The sequence below is a fragment of the Rhinopithecus bieti genome, unplaced genomic scaffold, assembly GCF_001698545.2.
Source record: "Rhinopithecus bieti isolate Rb0 unplaced genomic scaffold, ASM169854v2 scaffold_20150, whole genome shotgun sequence".
NCBI classification, from domain to species: domain Eukaryota; kingdom Metazoa; phylum Chordata; class Mammalia; order Primates; family Cercopithecidae; genus Rhinopithecus; species Rhinopithecus bieti.
In genome coordinates this window covers 2039431-2056787 of record NW_016810565.1, presented here as the reverse complement: position 1 = coordinate 2056787, position 17357 = coordinate 2039431, and the positions used below count along the sequence as shown (strand labels likewise).

The 17357-nt window shown below is 40.2% G+C and overlaps 1 long non-coding RNA gene across 1 annotated transcript in view; it reads right to left on the bottom strand.

Annotated features, from left to right (window-relative positions):
* Positions 1-17357, bottom strand: part of LOC108542294 (uncharacterized) — an 88376-nt gene that overhangs the window by 19718 nt on the left and 51301 nt on the right. Inside the window, exon 3 of the long non-coding RNA XR_001889222.1 lies at positions 5327-5468. This is a non-coding gene — a long non-coding RNA (uncharacterized LOC108542294). The remainder of the gene's footprint in view (positions 1-5326; positions 5469-17357) is intronic.

Here is a 17357-nt window from a genome sequence, read left to right as displayed (position 1 = left end):
AAAAAGTTAACTGAACCAACGTGAAAAAAAAAGAGCACCAGAAAAATTTATTATGTAATTATAAAAAAGTATATTTCTTCTTTCTTCTAGATTTATAACTACAAATACTGTAAAATAAAAGAACACCAGAAAAGTTAATTAAGTAATTATTTAAAAAGTATATTTCTTCTCCTTTCTTCTCAATTTATACCTACAAATACTATAAAACACAGCACCAGAAAAGTTAATTATATAAGTATAAAATTATAAAATTATATAAATGTATATTTCTTCTGCTTTCTTCTCAACTTACAGTATTTATAGCTATAAATTGAGAAGAAAGCAGAAAAAGTATACAAGATCTAAAATCAGGAAACTAATTTTCCAAATAAGGTACTAGTACAAGAAGAGCAAGCTAGCCTAAAACAGAGAAATGAAATGATAAATGTTAGCATGAAAGTTAATGAAATACAGAAATAAAAACAATAGTGAAAATCAATGAAAATAAGAGCTGGTTGTTGGAAAAGATCAACAAAATTGACAAACTTTAGCTAGACTGACCAAGAAAAATAAGAAAGGACTTAAAATAATAAAATCAAGAATGAGAGCTTGTTTGGATGTTGTAGCAGGGGAGCGCAGCTACTTGTAGACCCTTGACCGAAGACCCATCCTCTTCTATGGGTGATGGTCATCCTCTTCCACTGAGCGTGCAGCTTCAGGAGGGACGGACATGCAGTGTTGAGGGGGGCTGTCACCGAGCCAACCAGGTAAGCCAAATCAACCCTGGCGATCAATGGGGTGGCAAATGTCACAGCCACATCCCCCTCACATCCATAAAATCAAGAAAGAGAGATATTAGTAGCAACCTTACTGAAATAAAAACTAAGAGCATACTAAGAACAACTATATACCAACAAATTAGAAAACCTAGAGGAAATGTATAAATTCCTAGAAAGATACAAACTACAGAATCAACAGAAAATGTACATAGACCTGTATCAAAATTCTTTAGAGAGGTCAGAGAATAAAGTGTAAGGAACAGTTATTGGATTTAGTGATCTAGAGATTACTCCTATGACTTTCTGGAATTTATCCCAGAAAAGTAAAATAAATTTAACAAGAAAATCAATTAATATGACATACTCTCTCAGTAGAAATAGAAAGAAATAATCCCCCAAATAGATGCTGAACTAAGTATTTGAAAAACTTCAACACATATTCGTGACAAAAACACTCAACCAACTATGATTAGAAGGAAACATTCTCAAAATGACAAAGGATATCTATGCAAAAAACACCCACAGCTAACACCACACTTAATAGTGAAGAGATAGAATACTTTTCCCTCAAGTTCAGTACCAAGACAAGGATGCCTGCTCTTGCCAATTCTGTCCAACACAGTATTGGATGTTCTATTCAAGACAATTATGCAAAGAAAAGACATCAAATCATCCAGAGTAAAATTATTTCTATTTGCAGATGACATGATTTTGTATGCAGAAAATACCAAGGAATCCACTAAAAAGCTGTTACAACTAACAAGTGCAGCAAGGTTGAAGGGTGTAAGATCAATATACAAAAATCAACTGAATTTCTACATCCTTGAAATGAACAATGCAAAAATGAAGTTTAGAAAACAATTATAATTATAATATCATCAAATAGAATAAAATACTTAAAATTAATTTAATGAAAGGAGAAAATATATGCTCTAAAGAAAAACTACAAAACATCAGAAGAAATTAAAGAAAACCTTCAATTTTCTTTAATGGAGAGACATTCAATTTTCATGGATGGGAAGATAATGTTGTAAAGATGGCAATTCTTCCAAAACGGATCTTCTCGCTTGAGCCTATAAGGTCAAGGCTGCAGTGAGCCATGTTCACATCGCTACACTGTAGGCTACGTGACAGAGCAAGATACTGTCTCAAAATGTTAATAATAATAATCTTCAAATTAAATACCATCTCAGTCAAAAGTCCCACTAATTTCTTTACCAAAATTGACAAACTGATTTTAACATTTATATAAAAATGTAAGGGACCCAGAATAATTCTGGAAAGGAAGAACACAGTTGGAGTGCTCACATTTCCCAATTTCAAAACCTACTTCCAAACTACAGTAATGAAGAGAGTGTGTTATTACCATAAGAATAGACATATAAATTAATGAGAAATAATTGAGAATCCAGGAATAAAACCTCACACGTATTGTCAATTATTTTTCAACAAGGTATTTTTTAGTAGAGACAGTTTTACCATGTTGGTCAGGCTGATCTTGAACTCATGACCTTATGATCTGCCCACTTCAGCTTCCCAAAGTGCTGGAATTACAGGCGCGAGCTACCATACCCAGCCTCTTGATGTTCTTAAACGTGGAGATTAATATTTTTTGTCAAATTTAGGATGTTTCCAGTCATTGTTTTTTGGAAAATTTTTGGAATGTTTTTTCTCCCTCTTTTTTACTTTTTTACTTGTATGGGAATTCAACGGCATTGAATTCCCATACATTTCAATAGGAAGAGAGGTATGAGAATTATCTTTTTAATCAAAGGTGCTGGGCAATTGGATAATCCACCTGTACAAAAACAAAGTTGATCTCTGTCTTATAAAATACACACACACACACTTAACTCAAAATTGTTCACACATCTAAGTATAAAAGCTAAAATGTAAACAAAATCTTTTAAAATAAATATTCAAGTAAGTCTTTGCGACCTCGTACTAGGCAATGATTTCTTAGATATGACTCCAAAGACACAAGCAATAAAATAACCCAACTAGATAAAGTCAAACTAGATAAATTTAAACCATTAATAGATAAATGGATAAATCAAATGTGTCATATCCATACAGTGTAATATTTAAATTTAAAAGTCGTTAAAAGAAATGAGAAATGACATATGCTACAATATAAATGAGCCTTAAAAACCCCATGCAAAGAAAAAGAAATCAGTCACAAAATATCATATATTTTATGATTCTGTTCATAAGGAAAGTCCCAAATAGGAAAATCTACTGAGACAAGATGTAAAATAGCAAGTAGTTGAGCAGGGATGGGGATTTGGTGGGAGGTAGGAAGTGACTCTTAATGGGTACGAAGTATCTTTTGGAGTTAATGAAAATGTTCTAAAACATTCCTTTAGCAATGCCTTTAGCAACTATTTGTGAATGCTAAAAAAAACTCTATTGTATACTTTAAATGGATAAAATACATGGTATAAATTGTATCTCAATAAAGACATTTTCTAAGAGCACAGAAAAAAGGTTTCCTACTCAGCCTGGACATCTGGGGATTCAGTGAAGACTTTCTTCTGGCAACAATTATTGAATTTAAAGGCATCATCCTTGTATGTGAGAGAGAGAGTGTGTGTGTGTGCATGTGCATGTGTGTAACAGAGAAAGTGAGAGAGAAGGAGAGAGGGACCACGTCGTGGTGGAGTATTCCATAGAAAACTACATAAAATTCAGAATATAGAATCAGATGAAAAGTTAGCCAAGGTCCTAATAGAGTTAAATTACTCAAACTTGGATGTGAGGGTGATCTACCTATAACATACGTCATCCCATTGATCCCAGGGTTGATTTGGCTGATCTGGCTGGCCAGGCAAAAGTCCCCTTGCCCCCTCACCGCTCCATGTGTGTGCCTCCTGAAGCTGCATGCGCACTCGAAGAGGATGACTATCCCCCATAGAGGAGGACCGTTCATTGGCCAAGGGCATACAAGTAGCTGTGCTCCTCTGCTCCAATCTGCAAACAAGCTCTCAAAATTAATCCTATGCCCACTGTAAACTATTGATGGAACTGGGTTAAAAAACATAATGTGACCCAATTTACATTTTACTTCTGAGTTTTGGTGGATGGATTCTTTGGGGAGAATAGAAGTAGAGAGGACAGACAGAGGAGGAAACTGAATATAGTGTAGCTGGTCAAGGGATACTGCAATAATAAAGGCAAAAAATGATGACAATATTGATGAGGCAAACACCAGAGCACTAGAGGGAGGGCAGATTCAAGAAAGATTGAGGAGGCTAAGAGCAGGTGTTATGATGTGTCTGGGAGGTGGGTGATATCAGGAGTGGTGGGTGAGAAGAGGGAGGAAGCAAGGGTTAGGCCCTGATTGCCAACAGAATGACCCAATAATATCTAAACTAACAAGCGAGCTAGAGAATACCGGAGAAAAACTGAGTTTAGGAAAAGCTGCAACATTTTTGGTCTTGAAGATCAGGCACGTGTCTTTCTTATTTGGTAGCCCCACCATATATCACAGTGCCAGTCAAATAGCTTACTAGACAAATTACAATAGTGCTCGATTCCCAGACCCACCATCCAAAGCCTCAAATTTCTGCTGTGCCAAGATCCCAAAAGCCAAAAAGGAAACAGTTAGTGTTAGGTGGAAATGTGGGAAGCAGTAGCCAACATTCTACTGGTTTCTGAGCCTGCCTGGTATTCCATAAAATGAGGTGCTTGCCAAAGTTCATGGTGACAGAATTGCAGAGGAGAGAAGGATGCCATTGGAGTGGAAAAACAAGGCTGCTTTGCAGAATTTTGATTTAGAGCCTCCACTGTAAATGCCAGTTGTTCCACTAACTTCATTTTGTTAATGCAAGAACAGCTTTTGCAGTAATAACATATTTCAGTGTGAATGTCTTTTTAATAATCCTTAATTTGAGTCCTAATTCCCTTGATAGCCACTTTGAGGAGACAACTGCATTCCAAAAGTGACACTGCGTGAGCGCATTTGAGGAAAGACCAACCGTATGTACACACACACACATGCAAGCACACACACGATCAGAAAGATGTTACATATATTTTAGCACATTATCATATTTCAGGATTACCCTGAACTTTTTAATAAGCAATCATTCCGAATTTCATAGGCATCAGCAACTAACAGCACATTCCTTATCGTAAGTCAGATTCTGAGCAGGATGGAGGTAAAAGATGAAGATGCTATGATAAAAAGAGCAGTAATAAAGACAAAAAGAATAAGAATAAAGACAAAAGCACAACTCATAATGTAGCTGCAGAAGTCAGGGAAAGTCTACAGAAATGGGGACAGCTGAATATATTTTTTCATGGGATGCAGTATCATTTAGAAACATTTTTTTTAAACCAGTGGAGAGAGCCAACAAGCTAAGTTGGGATCAATGAGTTGACATTGATGGGTCCAGAGTAACAAAGCTGCCAAGAAAACATAACTGCCGACAAAGAAATATTGTGTGCTCTTATCTCTCCCCTCCCAACCTTAGGTAGAACAAATTTATTTTTGTGTAATAGAAAATGGCTCACAGTAGCACCCTCACACTCCACATCCATTCCCAACTATCTTCCAGACTTCTCACCTGCAGTAATTCTTAACTCTTGCTCTGAGAACAGCTTCGTGAGACCAGCCTTGCAATTTAGGTCACAAGGCTCAGAGGGGCTCAGACTTCATGCAAGAAACATCAGTAGTGTTGTGTGGTTGCACAGCACACTTCGCCTGTCCTGTCATGTAGGAAGAAGAAAGGCCCATTAGTTAATTAAGGGTAAACCAAAGATCCACCTATCAGTATTCATTATTATTTCTTGTCTTACCTTCCAGGCAGAGTCAAGTTTCCCCGTCATCATGGTTTTTTGCTTGTTTCTTTATCATCCTATATTCTTCCTTTATTATACTTATCAGAATGTTCTTAAACAAATACTTTTGTAGGTAATTTTCTGTTGCCTTTTTCCCCGACTGTGAGCTCCATGACAGCAGGCACTGTGTCTGTCATATTCACTGACCTCTTCCCAGATCTCAGCAACATGCAACAGCTATGTGTTTAGGGGTGGAGGGAGGAAGAGAGAAATGAAAAAAGAGAGAAAGGAATAAGGAAGAAAAGGAAACTTGAAAGGAGAAAGAAAAGGACAACTCATAGTTACTCATGAGTTGACTATACAGCTGAAACATTTCTCAGATGTTTCAGTTCCATAAATTTTATAAACATTTGGGCCACATAACCCCCTTAAGAGATTTGCTTATATAAAAAAATAAATGGGCAAAGCACAATTCGGGTCACACTTGTCCCAACATGTGCCTGCTACTAGCCTGCCGTTTTTGCATCTGTTATGGCAGAAGAGGGAATGGAAAATCAGCTCTATATTCTATGGAATTTCAGGCCCAATGACCAACAATGCAAATATTTAACCAGAAACAAAAGCACAGCATAGTGAGCTGAAAAAAATAATAAAATACAAAGTAAACACAAGTTTATTTGGCCACAGTTATCTATCTTATTAATAATAAGAGGTCTCAAACATCATGAAAATCTTTTAGCACAAAAAAAATAAACGAACTTTTTCTGGTTTCCAGTAATGCTACCAGTGCCAAAAATATTATGATGGTCTCCTAAATGTATCCTCCAGTTCTTTCAAATTTTCCAAAGCACATGAGTTTTACAGGACTGCCCAATAGAATTTTGTGCAATAATAAAAGTGTTCTTCATCTGTGCTGTCTCCAGTATGGTAGCACTAGCCACATGGAGCTACAGAGTACTTGAAATATGACTGGTGCTACTGAAAATTAAAATTTTATTTTGTTTTATTTTATTCACTGACATTTACATTTAAATAGCCCCATGTGTCTAGTGATTACTGCTTGGACAGCTCATGGTAACACCAAAATGACTTGGCTAATGGGAAAGACTGGCCTCTGCTTCAGACTCTCTGACTTTCTGAATTTTATAACATTCTGAGTAGGCACTTGGAGCAATGTCTGACTATACTGCAGCTGACAAGCCAATAACTGCAGATACATTAAGATATACAAACAAACCTTGGTACCTCTTTTCCACAACCTGGATTGAAATGAGCATCTCTGGAGTGACCCCTTTGGTTTACACAGTAAAGCATGGGGCCATTTTCTCTAAAATATCACATTAGAATACACATGACTTACGTGGAAAGAATCCTGTAACTATATGTACTGGTGGGTGGAGGTGATGCCAAATGTGAAAGATAGTCTTGGGCAAGATGAATCAGGAGAGATTTGGGAGGTTCTAATTGAGAAGAGTCAGATTGTTAGTTCACATTCTGAGTCTTAGAAAATCAGGGCATGAGAGTGAATGTGTTAGTTTATGCCAGATTATACACTAGTGCCAGTTGGTTTGAATGCCTTCACAAGCACTATAGGCTGTCAACCCTTATCCTAGATCATGGGACACACAGGGATAAATTTCCATGGATAGCTAATTCCAAAAGTGCAAAAAACTTTAGGAATTATCAGAAGATGTTAGTAATCGACATTTTCTCTCTTTCCCTCTTTCTCTCCCTTTCTTTCCTTTTCTACTCCCTCCCAATCTTTCGCTTAATCAGTAATCATTTATTGGCTGTCTATCATGTTCCAGACACTGTAAGGAGCATTAGTTCTACACTTGTCCTATATTAGTCTTAGACCTTAACCTTAAGAAAGTCACATTACGTTGAAAAAGCAAATAAATAACTTAAAATCATTTTAAAACAGTTTTCAAAATTGTGGGCTTTTGCTTCATAAGAATTTGAATGAACACATTGAACTGGGTCTAGAGACCACTATCACCAATCCCACTGCCCTCTCAACATGCACACACACAATACACAATGGTTTTTCATACACTAGTTTAAAAAAATCCCAGGAAAATGACATGGTGGGCTTGTTTTTTTTTTTCTTCTTTTGCTTCATTTTATACAAAATACCCATACGATGATTTTCCTCACCTTTACTCTTCCAGACTTTCAAAGGCAACCACTGTTCAAAATTTCAAAGCCTTTTTATTAATTCATGTTACTTTTGCTTCAGATTTTACACTACTAGGCATACTAGATCCTAGTCAATGGGATGAGATGGGAACCACACTAAGATCCTCATGCTGCTACCCAGGCTGGCAAGCTCTGCAGACACACACATTTGATAAAAGCATTAGCTTGGGCAATGGTATTGGGTTGTTACCACCAATTTGGAGATGGGGGGATGTTGTCCTGACACACTTGTATTCCAGAGAGACCCATAGATTGTATAATTGAGTGGAGTTTAAAATGCAAAACAGATTGGCTTTGCTGGCAAGCTCCGGGCACAGGTGTGTTTATTTCTTCATGAAACAATGGTACTCCTACACAAAGCCCCAGGACCCCAGATGGATCCCCTGTTTCTCTCCACACAGCCTTTTCACCTGAATCACAGATGGAAACCACTGAACTCATTCCTTATTCCTCCTATTTTTCTCTTACACTCGCCTAATTACCCATAAATATTGCTGAGTTAGTTTTCAAGGACATATTTATATATTTTTAATTATATCTCTTAGTTTCCCAATAGAGCATACAAGAGTTTTTAATAATCTGAAGGCCTGATGTGAATGAATAGTTCCCTTCAGTAGTGAAAGTACAACCAGTTCTCTACAATTTCAGTTTATTGGAAGTACTAGCTTTGTTTGGCTGACCTTGGGCCTGACCACCACATTATCTTTTCATAATATTCCCTTCCAATATACCATTGTAGTCCCCATCAAAAGCATTCCACTTTCCCAGATTTATCCACACTGAAATAAACTACCAAGTTGTCTCCTACTTATGACTTAAGAGTATTCATAACACAACCCCTACTTACCTCAGGTCATAGAGAAGAATGTGACAAGAGGCTTTTGTTTCAAAGAGCACATTATAGGTAAAGGCAAATATACAAATAATTGCAATACATGGTGTTGCATACAATAATGTAAGTGTGATAATAAAACTGGGATGCAGACCTGAGGAAGGAGAGTAACTCCGTTTGGAGAGTCAAGAAAGTTTCACAGAGATGGATCCTCCTTTGTAGGGTTTAATAGATAAAAAGGTCCCAGCACCTGCGAAAGCAGGAAAGTATCCCAGGTAGAAAGAATGTGAAGTTGCATGTTCACCACTATAGATAGGTACCAGAACCTAAATATTTACTGAGTACCCGTTAGGTGACACGCATTTCACTATGAGCTTGAATGTATTATTTTGTTTAGTTCCTACTGCAGTGCACTGCAGAGCCATAATTTTCCATATGACATGGGAGGGAACTGAGGCTTGGAGAGTGTCAGTCATTGCCTAAAGCCACACAGTAAGAGCTGTGTCAGAATTTGAAACCATGCCCAAAGACTATCTAATCTTTCCACTGTAAGTACTCTCTTGTCATATACTTTGTAAAATTTTCTCAGTTGATCCTGCTTCGTGGGAAATTAAATTCGGGAGCAAATATTTTCCTTTGCTGTCCCCTGCCTTTCTCCCAACACACACATTTCTTTTCTGGTCATCAGATTATAAGCACCAAATTCAGTTTCTTTTAGGAAATGACTACTCTTCAGACCTCCCTAGAAAAGCTCTGTCATGCCCACACTCTTACTCCATACTCCGTAAGCGATGTCATCTCTTATGGAGCCTTTTGTTTTCCTTTGCCATTATTTCAAACTTTTCGGGAAACTGCTGGCAAAGTTATGCTAAGGATAAAGTTGAACGCTGCCTGACTTTCTTTAGGCTCTAGGCTCTGGAAGTCAGTCCAAAGTCAAGAAAGCCAACAGTGGCTTTCCTGGTCATTAGGTTTATCAACTCTCTGCATATACTATACGCTCCATTAAAGGAGCTGCGTGGTATCTATCAGAGAAAAAGAACAACAGTCGGGATGACAGCAGCAGCCACTCTGAAGACAAAGGAACCGCTTCCTTGCGGGGCAGGGCGAGGACCAAAACCTCACAAGTTAAGTCACTTTCTCATTCTCCATGTCTGCTCATTTCTCACACCAAAGTACAACTAGCAAAGGAAACACAAGGCAGTCAACAGATTCTAACTTGATACAAAATGCCAATTTTCTGACCTCCGTGGTGTTGCTCTTAGATCCTCTTCTTTTTGGGAATTAGACTGATGTCTCCGGGTTAGCTCTGGTGATTCAGGCACTGTAATAATTAGGTTGGGCTTGTGGCTTTGATGCCAGTGATGCCCAGTGAGGACGTTCTATCCCTTTCCATTCATTCCATGGCCATTCATTGAGCATTTACTAGGTACCAGATCAAGTGCAAGGCAATACACAACTGAAAAGGGGCCAGGCCAGGCGTGGTGGCTCACGCCTGTAATCCCAGCAGCTTGAGAGGCTGAGGCGGACGAATCACTTGAGGATAGGAGTTCTAGACCAGCCTGGCCAACATAGCGAAACCTTGTCTTTACTAAAAACACAAAAATCAGCCAGGCAGGGTAACGCATGCCTGTAATCCCAGGTACTTGGGAGGCTGAGACAGGAAAATCGCTTGAACCCAGGAGGCGGAGGTTACAGTGAGGTGAGATCGCACTGCTGCACTTCGGCCTGGCTGACAGAGCAAGACTCGGTTTCAAAAAAAAAGGGGGGGGGGGCTGCTGTTCTTACTCGGAAGGAGCTCACGGTTTAATGAAAAGAGGACAATGACAGTAAAGTAACACAGAATAAGTCATCAGAGGACGAATAATCAAACTGCTTTGATGGCAGCATGGAGGAGCACTCCTAGAGCCTTGCCTGTTGCCAGGAAATGGAAGTGTCATCACAGTATGAATTAGCTATCCTGTAACTGTGGGCCTCATCAGCCTGCTGGAGGCTCTGGGGTCATGCACATAGGCAATGAGATACATACTGTGAAATATGACATACTCCTTCCGTGAGACATGTATAAAAACCATCCTGGAGGAGCTGTGGATAATTCCACCACCCCTTGAGGTTATAGCCATGTCACAACCTGGGAATTTCAACTAAAAGTATCTCTAAGTGAGTGAAAAGCTCCGAGGTAGATTGGTAGATTTCAGCCTATGCCAGCAGTCCTTCTTGCAAATACCTATCAGGGTTAGTGGGGTTAGTGAGGACCAGTGCATGTCCCCAGCCTGATTCCTGGGGGCACTGCGGCCATAAAAACTGTGTCCAGCCACTGATACTATGGAGTCACAGTCAGTATCTATGTGCCAATACCTATGAGATGAGAGTGTGAATGGATCAATGTAAATCGACCACTCGTGAAACACACACACAAGCTGTGTATCATACAAACGTTAGATACATAGCACTGTGCAGTAATATAGTATTAACCTCATTAAAAATGCTCTGGCCAAATTACCCTGTTGAATTTATATTTGGAACAATGGTTCACACATTTAACAAATGAGGGCACTGAGTCATATGGCATAAGAGTGACTTCCACAGGGCTTTGTGGTAGTGCAGAAGAAGTAAGGACCAAAATATTGTCGGTAAATAGGTGGCCCACGAGAGGGAAGCCACAGTTCTGTCCTGAACAGCAGGCTGATCTCTCTGGGATGGTAAGACAGGAGGGTCCTGAATCTGGATGTAGTCTTCTCTCTGCTGCTTATCAACTGTGTGACCTGGTACAAGTTTACAGGATGTTCCCTCACCTCAATTCTTTCTTTCTAAAATAGAAATAATAATTCTACCACAGCAGGATGGTCATGAGGGTTAATAAGAGACTGGGTATAAAGTATCTCAGATGACATATGAAAAATAAAAATATGCCAGTGGTCTTCTTTCGTTTCGTTTTTATTTGAAACAAAAAAAAAAATGTGTACCACTTCCCCGGTTCTGTAAGCTTTGAGGTCAGGAGTGATAGATATTGTAGAAATCCAAAGTGATTATTTGAGCTCTCACTTTATTCTGATACCCCAAAGATCTCTTGAGAAAAGGCTTAGTTGGTGATGTGGGATCGCATTAGGGATCTGCATTCCCTTGCTCCTGCTAACCTCCAGTCCTCCAAATCACAGGAGGATTGAACTAACTGACACATGATATGTTACGCAAACAGGCAGCTCGCATTCAGACTAAAGATTAAACTGAACCTGCCTATAGGTAGCGTCTTTGTTTACAACTCTCGCATGTTAACCACTGCCATTTAGCAAGCCTGGGTGCTGTAATTATTACCTGAAGCAAATAATATAGTCAGCACTTTATAAGAAATGCACACTCCTTACCCTTCCTTTGGTTCCCAACGCAATACCATTAGTTATGATAAATTCTTCTGATATTTGTGTTACTGTGGTAGGTAATTTCTTAGGTATTCCTCTGCAATTTGGCATCAATCTGTCCACTTAGCATAAATTAGGGCCAAGACTCCATGGCTGAATTTCACCACTTATTATGCCTCCTTCAGGGAACCTAATTCCTTTCTTAAATATGTATTAAATTATTTTAAGAGGAACTTTTGTGTGTTTTTAGCAGTGGATGTTTTCAGGGTTTTAGTTCTGTTGTTTCAAATGCACAGAACTCACGTGGGGACTTTTAGCCATCCTAGCTTTCAGCCCCATGAGAAGAATGCAACTGGAAGAGCCCTGGAACTTTCAGACGCAGAGTCCTTCCAAATCCTTTTACACAACGTCAATTAATATATCCCACCACCTTGTCTAATTGTCTATTGCCTTCTCCTTATTTACAACTCATTTAATGAACCAGACAGGTTGATTTTCAGTCACGGAAAATCTGTGAAAGTCCTGAAGTGTTGATTGCTTCCTTTTGGTGAACTTACATGCTAGGTCAGTCCATCCCAGTGAGTCCGGAATTGGTTCCTTCTGGTGGGTTCTTGGTCTCGCTGACTTCAAGAATGAAGCCACTGACCCGCACAGTTAGTGTTACAGTTCTTAAAGATGGTGTGTCCGGAGTTTGCTCCTTCAGATATTTACATGTGTCCAGAGTTTCTTCCTTCCGGTGGGTTTATGGTCTCACTGACTTCAGGAGTGAAGCCGCAGACCTTCGCAGTGCATGTTACGGTTCTTAAAGGTGGTGCGTCTGGGGTTGTTTGTTCCTCCCTGTGGGGTGGTGGTCTTGCTGACTTCAGGAGTGAAGCCACAGACCTTTGCAGTGAGTGTCACAGCTCATAAAAGTAGTGTGCACCCAAAGAGTGAGCAGCAGCAAGATTTATTGTCAGGATGGAAGCAACAAAGCTTCCTCAGCATGGAAGGGAACCTGAGTGGGTTGCCACTGCCGGCTCCCAGTGGCCAGCTTTTATTCCCTTATTTGGCCCTGCCCACATCCTGATGACTGGTCCATTTTACAGTGAGCTGATTGGTCTATTTTATGAGTGCTGATTGATCCATTTTACAGAGTGCTGATTAGTGCATTTACAAACCTTTAGCTAGATGCAGAGTACTGATTGGTGCATTTCTACAGAGTGCTGATTGGTGCATTTACAATCCTTTAGCTAGACACAGAGTACTGATTGGTGCATTTACAATCCTCTAGCTAGACAGAAAAGTTCTCCAACACCCCACTTGACCCAGGAAGTCCAGCTGGCTTCACCTCTCATCAGAAAGGAGAGGTATAGCAGTGAATCTCCATACAATACAGCAGTCAGGTGACATGAGGAAACCAAGAAAGCTTCCTAAGGAAATATATCTAACCTCTTCTTCCTTCCCTCCCAGAGATTAAAAAAAAAAAAAAATTCAAGTTTTCCCTGGAAAACTGGTTGACAGCTCTCCACAGTAACATGGTCATGTAGAGGAGTCTCTTCGCTTATCTGAATTTGTACTTAAAGTTAGAGAAGTCTTATGGCTTCCATGATACAATGATTTATCAGTAAGCATTGACAGACCGATGTTTCAGAACTAAATAAGGCATTGCTGACACTAAGCAAGTGTGGGATATGCCCCACCAAGGAGCATGCAGGCTGTTTTGCTGGGAGACTTATGCTCCTGAGACAATATGAAAATGACAGTTCCCACAGCTCAGATGCCCGAAAGTGAAAATAGTTTCTCTACTTAAGGAGAGACAGAAGAAACCATGGATCTGCTGAAATGAGTGAAGATTTTTAAGGAAGGCGAGATTTGAGCTGCAGCATGAAGAACTGTTGCCGGGGAAGCACAGTTGGCTGAGGTGGGTATTAGGAGGACCCATCAACATGAGAACCAGTAAGAAGGTGAGAAGAAAAATGGCTCATGACGTGTTTCACGAGCCAGTGAGAAGGTCAGCCTACGCTGCGGAAAATGTCTGACAGGAGAATGTAATTCTGGCTGGGTTTGCTGAAGACAAACCTAAAATGCTCATGCTCTTTCAAACCTAGGACCTTAAAACAAACAAACAAACAAACAAAATTACATTTTGAAGGAGAAGCAGTGAGAACTTCCCATTATTAGATAAGAGAGACACTAAGTCGGGCACGGTGGCTCATGCCTATAATCCCAGCATTTTGGGACGCCAAGGTGGGCTGATCATGAGGTCAAGAGATTGAGAACATCCTGGCCAACACGGTGAAACCCCATCTCTACCAAAAATACAAAAAAATTAGCTGAGCGTGGTGGCGCATGCCTGTAATCCCAGCTATTCAGGAGGCTGAGGTAGGAGAATAACTTTAACCTGGGAGGCGGAGGTTGCAGTGAGCTGAGATCATGCCATTGCACTCCAGCCTGGGCAACAAGAGCAAAACTCCAGCTCAAAAAAAAAAAAAAAAAAAAAAAAAGAAATGCTCTACTTACCACTCCACAGACATACAGACATACATATCTCACAACTGGAGGGCATTAAAAAGTCCTGGCTATTTAGCCAGGAAAAACAAAAGACAACTAGACATTAAGATTACAGAACTCAAACTTCTTATCTTACAGATAAAGCTGGGCACTGTGCCCTTCAGTGACTCGTTAAGCTCAGATAGTCTGTTAGTGCCTGAGACAAAAATGTTTCCTCACTCTCGATTCAAGGCTTTCTTTCTTTCCTTCTTCAATACCCTCCACTCACTCCAACCTGTTCTTCTTTTCGTTAGGAAGAAAATCCTTCCTAGATATTGTTTACCAAGGTTGTCTCTCACCTAAAAATCCTTCTTCACTAATGTCACCTCCTTAAAAATGCTTTGCTGATTGTGGGACCAGTCATGATATCTCCCCCTCTTCTAAACCCATGGAGCTCACCACCTATTGCTCCCATGGCTCTTGTTCTAGTAAAGGCTCGTTCTCAGTTGTTGGTGTACTTATCTTCTAGATTATACATCTGTATTAGTCTGCTTTCAGGCTGCTAGTAAAGACAAGACTGGGCAATTTATAAGAGAAAAAGGTATAACTAGACTCAGTTCCATGTGGCTGGGGAGGCCTCACAGTCATGGCAGAAGGCAAGGAGCAAATCACATCTTACATGGATGGTGGCAGGCAAAGAGAGAAAGGGTTTGTGCAGGGGAACTCCTCTTTTTTAGAATCATCAGATCTCGTGAGACCCATTCACTCTATCACAAGAACAATGCAGGAAGGACTCATCCTCATAATTCAATCACCTCTCACTGGGTTCCTCCCATGACATGTGGAAGATGCGGGAGTTACAAATCAAGATGTGATTTGGGTGGAGACACAACCAAACTGTATCAACATCTCTCTAGGATAAGAACCTCATGTTGTTCATCTTGGTATCCCCTGTTGGCTTTGCACAATGTCTTCACATAATAGGCTCCCTAAATACTCAATGAATTTGTTGAAGTATTGTACCAAATGTACTGCTAGCTACTAGATCCAAGGTGCCTGAGCCACGACTAAAATGGCAAAGTATAAAATATAGCTAAGGTTGATGCTTCTAAAATACATTTCAGAGTATTTCCTTGGATATGCATCCCCAAACAATAAAAACTATTGTCATTGTTGTTGCCTACAATGTGCTAGGCACTCGTTGTGACTTAGAACATCGCAAATGTATTAGTATTCTACCTAGAAAGGAGCTCCCATTTGAGACAAGATATCCTCCCTTCTACACTCCCTCTGTGAAATGCTGGCAGGTTTGATGGATTTGCCAAGCTAAGCTGGCTTTGGTGGGAACTGAAACAATTTGTCAAACTCTAAGGAGTTGTGAGCATGAACATGTATGGGAGAGAAAGTTTAATGTTGCCTGGGAAGTGAATCCAGAACTTTCAGCCAAGACCAGGCAAACCAGAAAGGAAACAGCCCAAGGACACTGAAGTGGGCAACGCAAATCCCTGTGCAATTGGCTCTGGTTAAAGGTTGACAGCAGGGAGATTGACATCCTTGATTTATAGGCAGTGAAAGTGCCAGGTTCCCATAGAAATGGGCCCCAGCCTCAAATTAAAACAGCTATTTATAGGAATGAAAGGGGAATTGAATCCACAAACCACCAATCCAGCCTGTGGCCTCTCTTCTGAAGCTTCAAGTGTTTGGGGAAAACGTTTGCTGAGTCAACAAGTAAAGTGAATTGGAGAACTGTGTGTTACAGCAATGCCTGCTGGTGAACAGATGTGGTCCTAGGGCCTCTGTCTTCAAGGAGACTGTCATGTACAATAGGGGCTGAGATCATGGATAAAGAAATAATATATGAATTAATGTGAGTGTTCCCTGGGAAGAAAGGGCAAATTGATCTGCATGATCTGGAGAAGCGTTTGAGGGTGAAGATGGGCTGAATACAGCAGGAGGGAGATCTGAGGCCTGGGGCTGCTACAAGTGATGGTCTGCCCATTGTGAGCACCTAGACTAAAATCTGTATTATCTAGCATTGTAATACGGATTCATCAACATCTTTGCTCCATCCTCCTTACGTTATTGCTATCGTTAGAAATGCCAGGACGGTTTACTAATATGCCTCTATTGAACTCTCAGTGAAAGTCATAACAATAGATAATATTTATCAGATATATTTAGAATAAAATATTCTAAACTTTTTCCACCTAGTTTTGTTTAATCCTCATATAAGTGCCAAGAAGTAGAAAATACTATTATGAGAAAATCGAGACCAGAGAGATTAGACAACCTGACTGAAGTCTCGTGGTGAATAAGGCAGCTGGAATCCTAAACAAGCCAGTCTTCCCCAGAGCTGACACACTTAAAGTTGTACAGCAGAGCTCCAAGGGCCAGGACCACCAAGGGCTGCTACAGTAGCTGAAGATGTGTGTATGGCAGGCTCACCTACTGAGACTTAGTCACACAAGTCTAATCCAATATGGTAATCAGCACTTCACTCTCCATGCAAAGACCAAGCTTCTTTTCTCCCGAGCCTGTCTGTGGCAGGGCATCTGTCTGTCATGTAGAAAGGCAGGGTAGCTCACTGCTTCTGCTGCCTTTCTTTATGTCTCTCGCTCACTACTGTTGTTTTCAACTCTGCTGTGGGCTGATGAGGCGAACAGGAAGAAGAGAGGAATGCTAAACTTGTGCACAGAAAAGTGCTTATCTCTCAGTGGCTCACACTGGTAATCCTAGCACTTTGGGAGGCCGAAGCTGGCAGACTGCCTGAGCTTAAGAATTACCTGAGCTCTACTAAATACAAAAAATTAGCCGGGTGTGACGGCATATGCCTGTAGTCCCAGCTACTTGGGAGGCTGAGGCTGGAGAATTGCTTGAACCCAGGAGGCGGAGCTTGCAGTAAGCTGAGATCAGTCGCTACACTCCAGCCTGGGCAACAGAGCGAGACTCTGTCTCAAAAAA